Here is a 15831-nt window from a genome sequence, read left to right as displayed (position 1 = left end):
GTTTAGTTGATGTACTGTATCGTTTCTCTGTTTTTTACCTCCTTGGTTTCCACTCATTTTTATTTCTTCTTCCTTGTATTTACCTTGTGTTTAATTTACTCTTTAGCCCCCTAGCTTCTTAATATGGATACTTAACATCTTTTGATTTTTAACACCTAAATTTCCTCTGGAATATTTAGAGATATGTTATTTAATTTGGTAAAATTTGGGGATTTTTCAGAAATATTTTTATAACCTAATATCAGAATTGACATCACACCTGTCCTGTTTGTGGTTACATATTCCATCTCTAGTACAGTGTTGGAATGGACTATAAAAGGATGTGAATTTCAGAAAGTGGAAATCACTGGGGACTATCTTTGAGGATGGCTACCACAGGTGCATACATATTCTGCACTATATCTTCAGCATGAATTGGCCTTTTTCATTATATAAGATCTCTCTTTATGTCTGAAAATATTTCTTGTTCTGAATTGCACTTTCTCTTATATTAACATAGATACTCTAGCTTTTTTATGATTAGTGTTTTCATGTTATATGTTTTATGTGCTTCATTCAAAATATCTGTGTCTTTGTATTTAAACTGAGTTTCTTATGGACATTATAAAATTGGGTCTTGATTTTTAATTCAGTTTGTTTAGACCATTTACAATTATTGTAATTACCAATATGATTGAACTTAATGCTACAGTGTTGTTATTTGTCTTCTGTAGTTCCTACTGTTCTTTGCTCATTTTTATCCCTTCTTGCCTTCTAATTGATAGACTAATTTTAGTGTTCAATTTTATCTCCATTATTGTCATTTATGTAGATTGTATCTTCATATATATTATACCACTTAACATACAATGTAGAAATCTTTCTATTTCTCCCTCTTCTCTTTTGTGCTATTTCTGTCATATGTTTTATTTCTCTGTATGTTATTAATCTCAGACACATTGATTTTTTTTTTTTTTGCTATAAACAGTCAATTATCTTTTAAAGTAATTTAAAATGAGAGAAAAAAATATCTTTTTTGTTTTTTCCAGTGTATTTACCATTTCTGGTAGCCTTCATTTCCTTAGTGTGAATCCAAATTTCCATTTAGGTCATTTATAGATTCAAATGTCCATTTGGATCATATTCCTTCAGTCTAAAGAACTTCCTTTATCTTTCTTGGTAGTGCATGCCCTTGTCTACTAGTTCCGTCATCTATGTGGATTCTAGGTCTTTTTAAAAAATTGGTTTTTATCTTTAATATTGGTCATATTTTCTTGCTCCTTCACATATCTAGTAATTTTTCATTGGATGCTAGACATTATAATTATTATATTGTTGAGTTCCTGAATTTTTTGTTTTCTTTAAAGAGTATTGAATATTATTTTGAAAAATAGTTAAGTTGTCTTGTTGATCAGCTTGATTATTAGCTTTATTTTTAAGTTTCTTGTGGCAGCTATAGTGTAGTTTTTAACTCTATTTTAGTGCTAGTTTGGCCTTGCCCATCTGAGGTATCTACCAAAATCCTGCATGTTCATTGAAGTCTTTCCACTCCAGCTAGTTAAAACTTAAACATATCCCAGCCCTGTGTGAGCTCTTAGAATTTTTTAGTTCACAATTCCCCATAGTAGTTCTTTTTCTAATACTTCTTTGCCGAGCCTCAGGTCATCTCACAGTAACATATGTGCACCTTAGAATTCAGGAAAAAAAAAAAAAAAGAACTAGGGAACTTTATGGAACCATTTGTTCGCATATCTCCCTCCTTCCTAATATTGTGCCCTACAAATTCCAGCCAATCCAGCTTGGCTGAACTTTGAACTTTATCTCTTTAACTTTGCAAGGGTGCTATGATTTGGTTGGGTTCCCCTTTCAAATTATGCCTTTAAACAGAAAGTCAGGGAAATTATAGAATGTACCCCATTTTTCTTGTTTCAGTGATCACAGCCCAGTGGTCTAATGTCTGAGAACAACTATTTCATATGTTTTGTTCAGTTTTCTAGTTGTTTACAACAGGAAGTCATGTCTGATCTATGTACGTCCACATGGCCAAAGTAGAAGTTCTCTTTATTTTTAAATTTTGACCAAATTTTAAGTTCAGTGAACCTAAATTATGCAGAATATTGACTGATAATTGTATTTTGCAATATTCCTTTTTGGGGAAATCTAAACAACTACAGCTGAAAGGGACTACAGCAGATGGTAGATGAGATGAATTTATTAGCTAATCAGTGTCATAAGCTTCAGTGCTGTCCCCTGCATGGAAGTAACATTAGCCTAGGTAAATATAATTCACTGAATTGTAAAATAGTCTCTTGAGATTTCTATATTATCAACCAACCAAAAAATGGAGATGGAGTATTCCATTAACGTTTAAATACAATTTTTTTTCAGGAAAACCATTAATGGAGTATTCATAATATAGCAACTCCAGTCCTTTACATTATGACAAATTTAATAAAGAAAAGAACCAAAAGCAAGAGTGAAGAAAACTAGAAAGAAAGGACATAATGGCCTCTGAATGAGATTACAGAAATAATAAAATATGCGATGAATATGGGACAAAGAAAGGAGGAGCAGAATTTTAAAAAGCAAAAGAAAAAAATTAGGGAACACTTTAACCAAGATATTCAGAAGTGAATTACTTAACTACAAAATTCTATCCATTCCATTTGTGAAACATTCACATGGTGTGACTTGAAGCTCCCTGTAGAGAGAGGTGAGAGAAGACAGCAGGTTCGTAGGAAGGAAGGCAGGTCAGACTTAGCAGAAAGAACATGAGTGAAGCATGAAAGTAAGAAGTGCAAGGTAAGTTCTAGGAATGAAAATAAAACCAGTTTGGCTACAATGAGGGGGAGTACTATAACATAAGACTGGAAAAGATAAGATAAATTGGGGCCAGATTATATAGGCCTTTGAATACCAGGCTGAGGATTTACTGTTCTTTTTGGTTAAAAATGGGGAGTCACTGAAGGTTTTTGAGTAGGGGAGTGAACTGACCTTTGGGTCAATTACTCTGGCTGCAATGTGTAAAGTAGATTGGAAGAGGGAGAGAATAAAAGTGAAGAGACACCCTGGGAGGCTATTGAATTAGATCAGGTGACAAGTAATGAGAACCTGAACTATGGGAGTAGCAGTAGGACTGGAAAGAAAAGGATGAATTCAAGATATCTTTCATGGGTCAAATCTATGGGGCATAGTAACTAATGAGATCTGAGGGAACTGTTAAAAAAGATTCTGAGATTTTTTAAGCCTGAGTTACTGAGTAAGTAGGGAAATAAGGAGAGAAAGCAGGTTTGAGTGGTTGTAGGTATATGTGTGGGGGATATTGGTGGTGGTGGTTTTTGTGGTGGGTGGTTTGTGCAGAGGAAGTGATGAGATGGATTTTGATATGCTGTCCTTATAAGTAGTGGAGGGTAGCAATTTTCAGAAAAAGAAATAGAATAATTTAATTCTAGTGTTAGAAGGACTGCACTTAGTGTGTAGTTGGCACTCAATAAATGTGGACTGAACCAATCTTTATTAATTTCAATGGACATTTTTTACTCATTCACTCAACAGGTATTTATTGAACAACTACTATATGCCAGGCACTGTTCTAGATAATGAGAGGTATCATAGTTTTCAATAAAAATGATATCTCCCTTATGGGTAACTGGGAAAGTCTGCTGGGAAAGAGACAATTAAATGAGTATTTACAATAAACAACATAGGTATTGCTTTAGCTAAAGCACCACTTGATATGCAAGAAGATAGCAGGGACCCTTCCAAGTGTAGGATGCTCAAGGAATGTTTCTCAAAAGAATATCTGACTCAGCTGAAAGGCTGAGTAGGAATTAGCTAAGTGAAAAGGGGTGGGAGGGAGTCCAGGTAGAGGGAACCTCAATTGCTAAAGCCCAGAGTGATAAAGTTTCAAGTCTTTTGAGGAATTGAAAGAAGTTCATTATGGTTGAGTCATAGAGTATGAATAAAGATAGAGAATTAGGTATGGGCCAGTTCATAAAGGGTCTTATCCATACCTTTATAAGGACTTTGTATTAAGAACAGTGAGAACTCACTGAAGGGTTTTGGCAGAGAAACAGCATGACCGTATTTGCATGTTCTAAAGATTCATTAACTATACACTCGGAGCAAAAATATTTAATGTGCCCTCAGGAGTTCACATAGAAACAAACAGAAGCAATGTAATAAGGTAAGGCCTACAATAATTTAAAATGCTATTTACACTAGCCTATACTCATTATACAAGTATCAAATTCTATAGGAACACAGCTAAGAGGACAATTGATATTATGTATAAAAAGGGAAGTGTTAAAGAAGACTTAAGAAAAGGCCATTTTGAGGTGGGCCTGGAAAGTTAATAGACCCTTGAAATAAATAGTTTAAGTAAATAGCCAAGTAAATTTTCATTTACAACTTTTAAAATCTCTCATTTGTGTCCAAAAGTACTGCTTTTTCTGTCACCAATGTTCTGTCATATTGTTCATTTTTCAATTTGTATTTCATGTTGTTTGTTTGAAGTATAAAGGTATTTAAATATGTGTGAGAAAAGCTACCTTATCCAATCACTAACATACTCAAGTCACAGCTACCTTCCAAGTAGTAAAAAAACGTATTTCAATATGTTAGCAATTGGTCCACCTTTGTCAGGAAGCATGTATTTTCTAACCATTAGCACCAGAAGTAAACTCGAGTCTGTCTTGTCCATCTGTCCCCTGGGAATTTGGCTCACTTCCCTGCCTTTCCCAGATCCCTCGCGATTAGGCTATTCATGTGACTTGAGTTCAGTGGAATACCTCAATGGATCCTACTTCCAGACTTAGACTGGTAAAGGTCCTGCAAGAATGTTCACATTTTTCAATCTTCACTCATTGGTTTGCTAAATGCAGATGATCCAACAGGGGACTCCATAGAGGCCCCAGGGCAGGATGGGGTCACAACATAGAAGGAGCTTGGGTGACTGCGTCACAGCTTGGAAGACAGCTGTCTATCTATAAGCGTCACTCAGCCATCATTAGACTATAGAGAAATTATTTTATTAGATTCAAGCCCCTGAAAATTGGGAGTTGTTTGGGAGTTGAAAATTGGGTTCAAGTCACTGAAATTTGGGAGTTACAACAGCTAGTGTTAATTACCTTGACTAATACAATCCTATATTATTTCTTCAGCGCTTCTAGGAATTTGGGTCTGCTCCAGGCCTTCAGTCTCTGATATGAGACTTTACTGCTAGAACTCCCTGAGATTTTCTCCCCTACTAAGGAAATAATATCTACTCTTTACATAGTCAATGAGTATAGTATCAGTGCTGATTCTTAGGAACTTTGGCTAAATCTTAGGGTACTCAGACAAGTTTGTAATGCCATTTAGTAATTAGTCTAGCTAATGTTCATTGAACAGACGGTAAATCAAATGATGTATATTTTCTGCCTTGGTGTGCCAGACATTGGGTTATGTGGTTGGTAGTTTTTGCCTTGGTTGTTCTTATAGGATAATAATACCAGGGAATAATAAAGGAATTATCTCTTACAGCAAAGTAGGCTTATCTTGACATAAAACACAGCACTACTTTTTATAGCTACAAACATTATCTGGTGAAAAATGCTTATTAAAGAGATATGGGTGGCTCAGTATTACCTGGTTACAGATAGATGTGGGACCAGAATTAGTATTAGCTGTCATAGGTCTTTCTCACATAACTAGGTATATAGGTATATTGTTAAGAAAACTAAAATTTTAAGTGTACAAGAAAATTTTTTTCTAGCCAAAGCTTTTCAGAAAATATCACACTTTGCATTTAGATCCAATAAGAAGACCTAAAAGCCTACCCAGGTCTTCATCATTCTCCCATTCAGCATCATGTATGGTTAACTCATGCAGACCTGAGTTGGAAACCCTGTTTGATGCCTACTGACTCTTTGATAGACCCTGGGCAATTTACATAACCTCTCTCAGCCTCATGAAATAATAGTACCTTATGCTTCTGCCCTTGCTCCCCTGCAGTTCTTTTTTTCAACACAGCAGCCAGACTGATCCCATTAAGACATTTAAGTCAGATCATTTTATGACTTTGCTCAAAACTCACCAATGGCTTTTCATCTCACTAAGAACAAAAGTCAGTCTTTATAATGGTCTACAAGGCTCTATATGTGATTGGATAAATGTCTGACCTCATTTTCTATTCCTCTCCATGTTCACTCTGTTCTAGCCCACCGGCCTTCTTGCTAGTTTTAAAATTGCCCAGTGGAAAACAGGATGTAAAAACATGCCTGGTTTCTATCTCCTCAGCAAGATTATTATTTCTGATAATATTCTGAGAGTTTCCATAATCTTCAGAGTAGACTCATAATAATAATGATAATTATTTTATTACGCTTTTCATGTAACCAACATGATGTCATTCAGTCTTCATGGACACCCACCCTAAGGGGTGGTAATAATACCTAATGGTTTGGGAGTGCAATCTGGAATCACACTGAGTGGGTTCACATTTTCCTTCCACCAGTTATTGACTGCGATTTTGGGCAAGTTACTTAATCTGTCTGGGTCTTAGTTTCCTCATATGTAAAATGAGATTAAAATAGCACCTTCTATCTAGTAGAGATGTTATTAATTAATATTTGTAAAGTGGCTAGAAGAAGGTTGAGCACATAGTATAAGGGTTTGCTAAATATTTAAATAAAAATGAATTCTTATTTTTTGTGCCTCAGTTTTATTATCTGTAAGATGGGGATAACAACATAGGATTTATTGCACAGGATTTTTGTGGGAATTAAATGAGATAGCATGTATGAATTATAAAACAGTGCCTGGCACATGGTAAGCTGTCAATAAATGTTAGCTATTAATATTTTTATCATCATAAAAACATGGAGTTTTAGACAGATTAACTGGAATGTGCCAGGTTACACAACCTAAGAGCAGCTGAATTGTGTCTTTGTCCAAGACTACCTTTAAGTACAACCGCAAAGAGTTATAAGCATATTTTGTTGGTGAGTCTCCATCATTCAAGTGAGGCATAAAAACTTTCAGTTTCTTTTTATTTACATATGATGGTGGATGTTTTTGTTGTGTAGTAAGCTTTAAAAATCCATCTATGTTGTTATTGTTTCCTCTTCTCAATTTGTTGATACAGCCTCATTTCCAATCTATTTAGATTGTAGCTATGTAGATAAAGGAGAAGCAAGAGCTCCCTGGAAATTTGTGGAGATTGGAGAGTACCAAATCCGAATTTCTCCTCACATGGAATGTTTTCCTCTCCTTTACCATGACTTCATTCTCAGTTGCCAAACTATATCACACAGCACAAGAGTTTTGCTGGACTGGAGAAGGCTGGGGGTCATTGGACAGTCTTACAGAAAACATCTGGGGATACTGATCCCTGTGGATGTAGCTAAAGCAGTCATCCTGATTTCAGAGCTGCAGACACCTCCCATCCCCTCCTTTTTGTGTATTTGTTTCTTTTGAATTTGTGATGTTCATTTGTGATAGACAGGAGAGAAATTGTTAGATCACTATAATATCAGTAAGCTAGGTTATTTCCAAATCATTAATTCTGTTTCTCATCCTTCATTTGTTCAACCACAAAACCCAACAATAAGCTACATCCCAAAAGAAACAGTATTGCAAAACAACTCTAGGTAAGCAAAGGCAGCCAAGTATATGTTTTAGAATGTTTTCAGAAGGAAACATCTGCAAAATGTTTGTGCAGTGGGAATAACACAAGGGTTTACATGATAATTGTGCAGCTTATTTTCTTTTCTGGCAATGAGGAAACACCCATGCTGCAGCGTATTTAAAAATATTTGTGTGTTTCAGCTACATTTTCATTGGCAATGGACACACAACCACAGTAACCAGGATCAATCAACATTCTATTTTCCAGCTGTTGCACAAAATGTGTAATCAAGTCACAGAAATGTATTTGGATCCACATATATGCATTCTTTACTTTTTCATTCTGTCTCATGAAGCATTCTACTGGAAAAACTGGGCACATTTTGGCTATCCAAATTAGAAATCATTTAAATGGAATGGGTGTCTCTATTTTATAAAACAAGTCTCATAAAGAGGAAAAGCACTAGTTGGGAGATTGGGATTGACATATATACCCTAATATGTATAAAATGGATAACTAATAAGAACCTGCTGTATAAAAAAATAATAAAGCATAATTTCCAATTTAAAAAAAAAAGAAGAAAAGCACTGTTTAATTCATAGAAAAAGGAGGCTGTCCTCAGGAATTTGTATTTAAAGAAAGCATATGATTTACTAGTAGTACTATGTAGTAAACAATAATGTGTAATTCTGGAAGTTTCTAAATTCATAAAGTTCTTGTCAAAAAAAGAAAATGAAAGAGTCCTCAGTTCAACTCTAAATTGAGGCTAATTGAAGGTCCTTAGCAAGTAGGAACTCTGTGTACATAGTGGTTAATCATGGGAAAAGAAGATGGAAACTTGGCTAATTCTCATTTTTTTTCTATATAAAAAATAAGCATGCACATATAGGGGAAAGTGGAGGGTAAAGATACATGATAAGCAGTCACGGCTACTGAGAAGCTTATTAATTCTAAGCCACATATTCACAAGTAAAGTCTCTATGATTACATAAGTGCAGTGATGAGTGAGATTTGGGAGATAGTCCAGCAGAAACATTGTTCAAGGTTCCAGTCCCAAATATTACTGGAGCAAATTGAAGTAAACACCATTTAATTCAGACTTTTTACATCTGATTCATTATATGAATATCAAAATGTAACATGGTCCTGTTGCCACCAAAGCAGATAGGGCCTTTGAGTAGAAATGTGAAGACACTGTTCATTGGCTCCTGCTTATCTCTGTCGTGATAAGTACGTGCTTGTTGCCTGACAAACCATGGCCAGGCTACCAAACCAGAGATTAGGCAGCTAGCACTCACCTAGAGTCACCAGCCCGCAGTGGGATACTGAAGCCCAAAGATGAATAGCTTAGTGATAGTTACCAACAAAGACAACAAAGGCTATTTACCAACAAAGGCTTTAGCCAAAGTTCCTCATTTAATTAATTAAATGAACTACTCAGTTAATTAATTAACTGAATCTTTATCCCCTAAAATTGTAGGCAGATTTGGAAAAATAAAAGAAAATCAAACAGAAACTAAGAATTACTGAAAAGTAGAAATCATTTTGAAAATATAAAACTAGGGAAAATGCACCGTTAAGCACATTATGAATGAGATTTTGTTATTAAATCAGTGAATGTTCCCTCTATTCTTAGTGATTTAGAGCAGCTTGTGTTACCAATTCCGAATCAGTAAACTTTTGTTATATTCCGTGTATGTAATGAATTGTTTTCAACAGAGTATTATTAATATAAATTAAAATCCCCACTTCCCTCTCTTTTCTACTCACCCTCCTCCTTCACCAGTAATTTGTTGAACAGATTTAAAGAGATTGTGACCTCAGGTGCCTACAGGGACCAGTCAGGTGACATAAGGAGTTAACCAGGCTTGGTAGGGGCTGTGTTCTTCTGGACACCACATCTGTAGTCAAAGTGGGGTGAGCTGATTTAGCCTAGTCATTTGTTGCTTTGCAGATATTTGGGCACTTGATAAAGCTTCTGAGTTTATTTTTATTAAAAGCTAGAAATTTGGATTTTTTAATTTGAACACACATTTCAAATGTTATCAACTAATAAAAACACTTTATAAACTACTCTATAGGTAGAACAGTACATGTTTTCTGGCTGATTCAGCAATTTGTGACAGCATATTTTGATCTTGACCAATTCATGAGGTCTGTACTATTCCTATGAGACCACACAAAAAGGCACCTAATCTAATCTAGGGATTGTTGGTAGGTGTATCAGTTACGATCAGCAGGGTTATGCTGTGGTAACAAAGAGCCAGAAAGTTTAGAGGCTTGCAGTAACAAAGGTTTATTTCTCCCTTGTGCTCTATGTTCATAATAGGTAAAGAAGGAGGTTTTGTTTGTCATAGAGACTGAGAATGATGAAACAGCCTCTATCTGAAACATAGAGTAGAGGGAAAAGAGACAAGGAAAACCTCACATTGTTTTTTCAAATGACACGCAGCATTTCGGTTTGTATGTCATTGGCCAAAGTTAGTCACATAGAGTTTAGTAAAGAATCTGGCCTTCCCCAAAGAGAGGTTTGGCCTTTCCTTCAGCTTCTGATAGGAATGTCTTTGTTTAGGGTGAGCGCTGGCTACATCTGACAATTTTAGGGCGGGTGATGGCCACATCAGAAATATCAACCTTGTGATTTAAGGTGTGAGTTTTGGGCCATACAGTATTAGTTGACCTAAGGACTGAGTTCAACTACTTGGCCAATCAATCTATCATGCCTGTGTAATGAAGCTCCAATAAAAACTCTGGACTCAAATCTTAAGTGAGTGTCCCTGCGTGTTGTCACACATTGACACTGAAAGGGTAATGGGTCCTGAGGACAATGGAAGCCTTGCATTTGGAACCCTCTCAGACTTTCTTCTTTTGACTGATTTTCATCTGTATTCTTTCTCTGAAATAACCCCTGTGAGTACAGTAGTATTCAGTGACTTCTGTGAATCCTTGAGGGAATTATCAAATTTCACAGTGGTTTTGGAAATTCTATGAATTTGCAGTTGGTATCAGAAGTAAGGATAATATTGGAGGCTGTGCCCTAAAACTTCACAGTTTGGTTAAATATGGACACCTAGTCACTCCTCGGTTCAGTAGGGTGGGATGTATAGAGTCCCCTCAAGGAGGAATAACACAGGTAGGAAAACTGGAATATTTGTAAATTTTAATACAATATACCACAGTGGACTTAAGGAAGAAAAATATAATTGCACTCAGTCATAAAGTATATACATGAGTCAATTGCACTCAGTCATAAAGGATATACAGGAGTCAGCCTAGTATAGAAAATTGAGAAGTTTGTGCCAGACCTAGGGGCAGAGTACACCTAACCATGAAGTGTTGGTACAGCATGATATGAGCAGAGAACTTACATACAGTTTTATATTCCAGAATTAATCAATGGGGAGTGGCAAGTCTGGGCCAGGTCATAAAGGGCTTTACATGGTTAGCAAGATAAAGGTGTATAAGAATAAATAGGACTGATTGGGAAGAGGAATCTTGGATTAGGTTAGCATTATGAGGTCAGCAAGGAAACTGGGCATTAGGGGAAACCTCATCAAAGTAGATCAGTGTGTGAGAGACCACTCAGAGCAGAGTCTTGGAGAGAGAACCTCCATGGAGTAAGGCTTTTTGCCCTGAGCACTCATTGTTCTTCAGTCAAATGGGACCTGATGGTCTTAAGGGTTTGAAAATGCTGAGCAGAACTAATCATCTTTTCATCTAATCTAATCTTTTCTCACCAAGCTCTTTTTATTTTAGTTCATAAGTTTGGTCCCATTCCTCTGTGTAATTTAGACCTGTGTTGGGACACCTGGCTCCCTGGGTATATGGGTTTTGAAGAGGTGCCCTGAAGTCCAAGTGGTAGAAACAGTTAATAGGTAATAAGTATGTAAAAAAAAAAAGGGCAAAAAGGTTTTTTTTTTCAAAAAGGGTTTTTTTATCGAGACCATAAACTACAAAAGGTCATAGAAGCTCAAAGATTAATTAAGAGAGTAGATTTGACAGTGTGAGTTTTGGGGATGGTGGATGAAGTGTTTAATTTTCCAGCCCAATCCCTTGGGAATAATAACAAGAAGGAACCCTTCTTTACGTTGGAGAACACAGAGCAGACAAGACTAGTGCCTGGCACTTACTACCAGGATCTCTAGCTAAAGTTTTTTTACCAGAGTTGGTTGAGACCAATAGTGATCTTAGGTCAGAATGATTCCCTCCTTCTGGCTCTAAGGCTTCCATAGGCTCATATAGGCTTGAAAGATCAGCCAAGTCTTCTAGGAGGGCCCATATGAGCCAAGTGAGGGTCACTGTATCCAAAAGAGCCTGAGTTGCTGATCTTAATGACCTTGGAAGCAGAAGTAAATTGAGTGGATAGGTTCAGTGATTAGTAAGGTTTATGATGAGAAATTTGTTAACTCCGGTATGTTTTAGAATGGAAATTGGTCTCACTTAAAAGACAAGTTGACATACAGAATACTTCATGGTATGACGGAATGGAACTGAGACAGATCAAGGCCCCAAAATGGAGCTCTCCCTCACAGGTACTAATGCCCTGTGGAATGAAGCATCTCTTCAATGGAAAGATGGATGATCAGGGCACGTGAAAGATTTAAAATACCATCTATACACTGATGACTTCCTCATTCTTGACTCCATCTTTGACTTTCTTCTGATATCCAGACTTGTGTATCCAGCTGCCTGCTCAACATCTATAAGTAGATGCCTAATTGGAACCTCAAACTTGACATTTCCAAAACAGGAATATTTTTCAACTCTAACTAGAATTGGCTACATAATTTGCAGGGCCCAGTGCAAAATGAAAATGCAGGGCCTCTTGTTCAAAAAGTAGGAAAAAATGCCATTAAGGTATTAAAACAGAAAGCTCTTTCCTTTTTTTCTGTGCCCTTACTCAGTTTGTCATGGTGTTTTTTCATTTGCTATTTAATGTCATCGTCCTTCAAACATGGGAAAATAATCATGCATGAGTACAGACCATCACAGGGCCGGGAGAGATGGCAGCAGCAGGAACTACAGGCAGTGCCTGACCCAGGACAGGACGGTCAGGCCAGGCAGCTCTCATTCTCCTGGGTCACTGCCTTTCCAAAGGGTATTGCAGCCTCTGTGCTGGGTCATGCTAGCTATCCGGAAGTGGAATGGCCCGGGGATGCTGTAGGATGAGCATGTATGCTGGAGTGGAAGGTCTCAGAGGTCACTTCGTGGCTTCGTGAGGGCAAGACTGGGCATGACCTGGGGTATCTGCTAAGAATCCATCCTAGGGAAGAAGGGTGTCAGCAGAAGTTATAATCGCATGTGGTTTGAGGCCCCAGTGTTCCATTGGACTTCAATTATAAAACACAAAATCAAAGATCCCTAAAATGCTCTTCCCCAGAATCTTCTTCTCAGATGTCACCTCCTCAGAGAGAAGTTCTGACTCTCCTATTTGAGATGCTTTTTTCTCTGACACCAGGTGTGTAGTGTCTTTTCTTACACCAATAACCCATTCTCCAGTTCTCTGAAGCCAGCTAGTACATGTCCAACAATTTAATTCAGTTCTGACACAAACTATCCAGAGTCAGCACAGAACCCTCAGGTGGAAGGGCTCAATCCCAGAAGACTGCCTTTCACTTCAGATGCCAGTTGCAATCCCAGGCCACCTGCACTTGTGACTGATCAGCTATAAATTGGGTCCCATGACCCTTTTCCTTAGATTCGATAATTTGCTAGAACAGTTCACAGAACTCAGGAAGACACTTACGTTTATTGTTTTATTATAAAGCTACAAATGACCAGCCAGATGAAGATGTACATCGGGCAAGGTCCCGAAGGATCCCAAGCACAGGAGTTTCTGTTCCCATGGAATTGGGGTGTGTTACCCTCCTGGCACGTGGATATGTTCCCCAACCTGGAAGCTCTCTGAACCTCTTTGTTCAGGAGTTTTTATAGAGCCCAATCTCCAGCTCCCTTTCCCCTTCCTGAAGGTAGGGAGGGGGCGCTGAAAGTTCCGACTCTAAGACTCTAACCACTTGGTCTTTCAGGTGACCAACCCCAGCCTGAGGCTACCTAGGGGCCCCATCCTAAGTCGCCTTATTGATATGAACTCAGGTGTGACTGAAGTTTGCTCATGGTGAATAATAAAAGACACTCCTATCACTCAGGAAATTCTAAGGGTTTTAGGAGCTCTGTGCCAGAAACCAGGGACAAAGACCAAATATACTTTTGAATTATTCCACATCTATCTAAAATAGAAGCTTGCTTTATTCTCTTTCCCTTTCTCAGCTTTATTTTTCCTCCTCACATTTAGCACAACTTTTAAATTAATAATTTATCTGTCTATATATGTACTTGCTGTATCTCCAAGTACACCAGCTCTAAGAAGTCAGAAAGTTTGGCTGTCTTATCAACCTTTTTATCCCCAGTGCCTAGAACAAGAGCACATAGTGAGCTCTCAGTAAGTATTTGTTGAATAAAAGAATATATAAACATGACTGTATATTTAACCTAAATTTACAGAATAAATAAAAATTTTACTGATTATACCTAGAAGTGACTAGATTAAAATTTTCATATTAGGTAGAAGTAGGACTTGGAATCAGAAATAAAATTCATTTATATGTTATATTTGCCTACTTGAATTTTCACCATTTAATTTATAGCCACCATGTCAACATCTCTTAAAGTTCCTGTAAGTACTGCTTCAATAACCTTGAACAACGGTTTACATTATATGTAAGATATTGTATTTTTTTTTCTTTTGCTGCTGTAACAAATTACCACAAATTTAGTGACAGCACAAATTTATCATATTATAATCTGGAGGTCAGAAGTCCAGAATGGGTCTCCATGGGCTAAAATCAAGGTGTTGGCAGAGCTGTTTTCCTTCTGGAGGTTCTAAGGGACAGTCTGTTTCCTTGCTTTTTCTAGCTTCTAGAGGCTGCCTGCATTCCTTGGCTCATGGGCCCTTCCTTCGTCTTCAAAGCCAGCAATGGCAGGTTGAGTCTTTCTCAAATTGCATTTCTCTTGCTTACTCTTCTCCTTTTCTGTTCCATTTTTAAAGAGTCATGTGATTAGATGGAGCCCACCTGGATAATCCTGGATAATCTCCTACCAAAATCTTTAATTTTAACACATCTGCAAAGTCTCTTTTGCCTTATAAGGTAACATATTAAGAGGTTCTGAGATTAGGACTTGGGCATCTTGGGGGGCCCAATATTCAGCCAACCACAGCTAGTAATTAGTGTTAGTGCCTGATGAATTATATTTTTTAAATAATTTTTAAAAGCCTTAGAAAAACTGTTACCAAGTCCAGTGACTATAGCAGTGAGGCAGCTAAACGAAGGCCACCAAGTGTGGATCTTGGTGCACAGGAGCGCATGTGCCCTGACTAAGGGATCCAGCAGTGTTTTAGTTCCAACAAATGACGCCGTGCAGAGACGTGAGCCCAGGGTGGGCAGTTCTTTCACTTTTTCAAGACAACCTGGAAATGCAAATTTATATGCAGAACCCCTGTTTTTTTGAAATGTTGGCAACAAGTCGCATGATGTTTTTTGAAACAATGCAGGCTAAAACAAAACATTTCTATAATCTCACCCTGACCACTGAGCCACCAGTGTGCCGCCTCGGTTCTGGATGACCAAGAGGAGCCCTCCTTTGTTAATCTCTCCAACAACCTTTTCATAGGCACTTACTGTATGCCTGCCTGGTGAGTTACATTCCATGTATTAGGAGCTAATGTTTAAAATTTTAATTCATCAACCACTGTCTGTCTTTTGTGGCATGACAGTATTTGGAGTTAATTACATGGAATGAATATGTATAGCTAAACAGACATTTCATTAAAACAATTTTGTCTTTATTTACTCAGTGAAGAAGATTTAATAAGTAACTATTTACTGAGCAAGTCCCTACCTATGTGAGGCACTATGGGGGAACATGAAGATAAATCATACAGAGTCCCCTTCTTCAAGGTACCTATCATTAAGGGCTCACACGTTAAAATTTTGACAAAGACTATTGAACTTCAGTGAAAAAAAGAAAAGGTTACTTCTTTTGAGGAGGATTGAGTCAAAGACTTAAAGTATATGTAAGTTGAGCTTTAGGGAATTCCCTGGTGGTCCAGTGGTTAGGACTCTGAGCTTCCACTGCAAGGAGTACATGTTCGATTCCTAGTCGGGGAACTAAGATCCCACATGCCGTGTGGTGTGGAGAGAGAGAGAGAGAAGAAATAAATATTTTTTGTCAAAAAAAAATCCCAA

At 37.3% G+C, this 15831-nt stretch overlaps 1 long non-coding RNA gene across 3 annotated transcripts in view; it reads left to right on the top strand.

Moving 5' to 3' along the window:
* Positions 1-15831, top strand: part of LOC309665758 — a 232041-nt gene that overhangs the window by 5803 nt on the left and 210407 nt on the right. The gene's annotated exons all lie outside the window — the stretch shown is intronic.

This window comes from Balaenoptera physalus (assembly GCF_965194825.1).
Source record: "Balaenoptera physalus genome assembly, chromosome: 8".
NCBI lineage: Eukaryota > Metazoa > Chordata > Mammalia > Artiodactyla > Balaenopteridae > Balaenoptera > Balaenoptera physalus.
The sequence above is the reverse complement of the archived record's forward strand: the minus strand, read 5'-3'. Positions and strand labels throughout refer to the sequence as shown.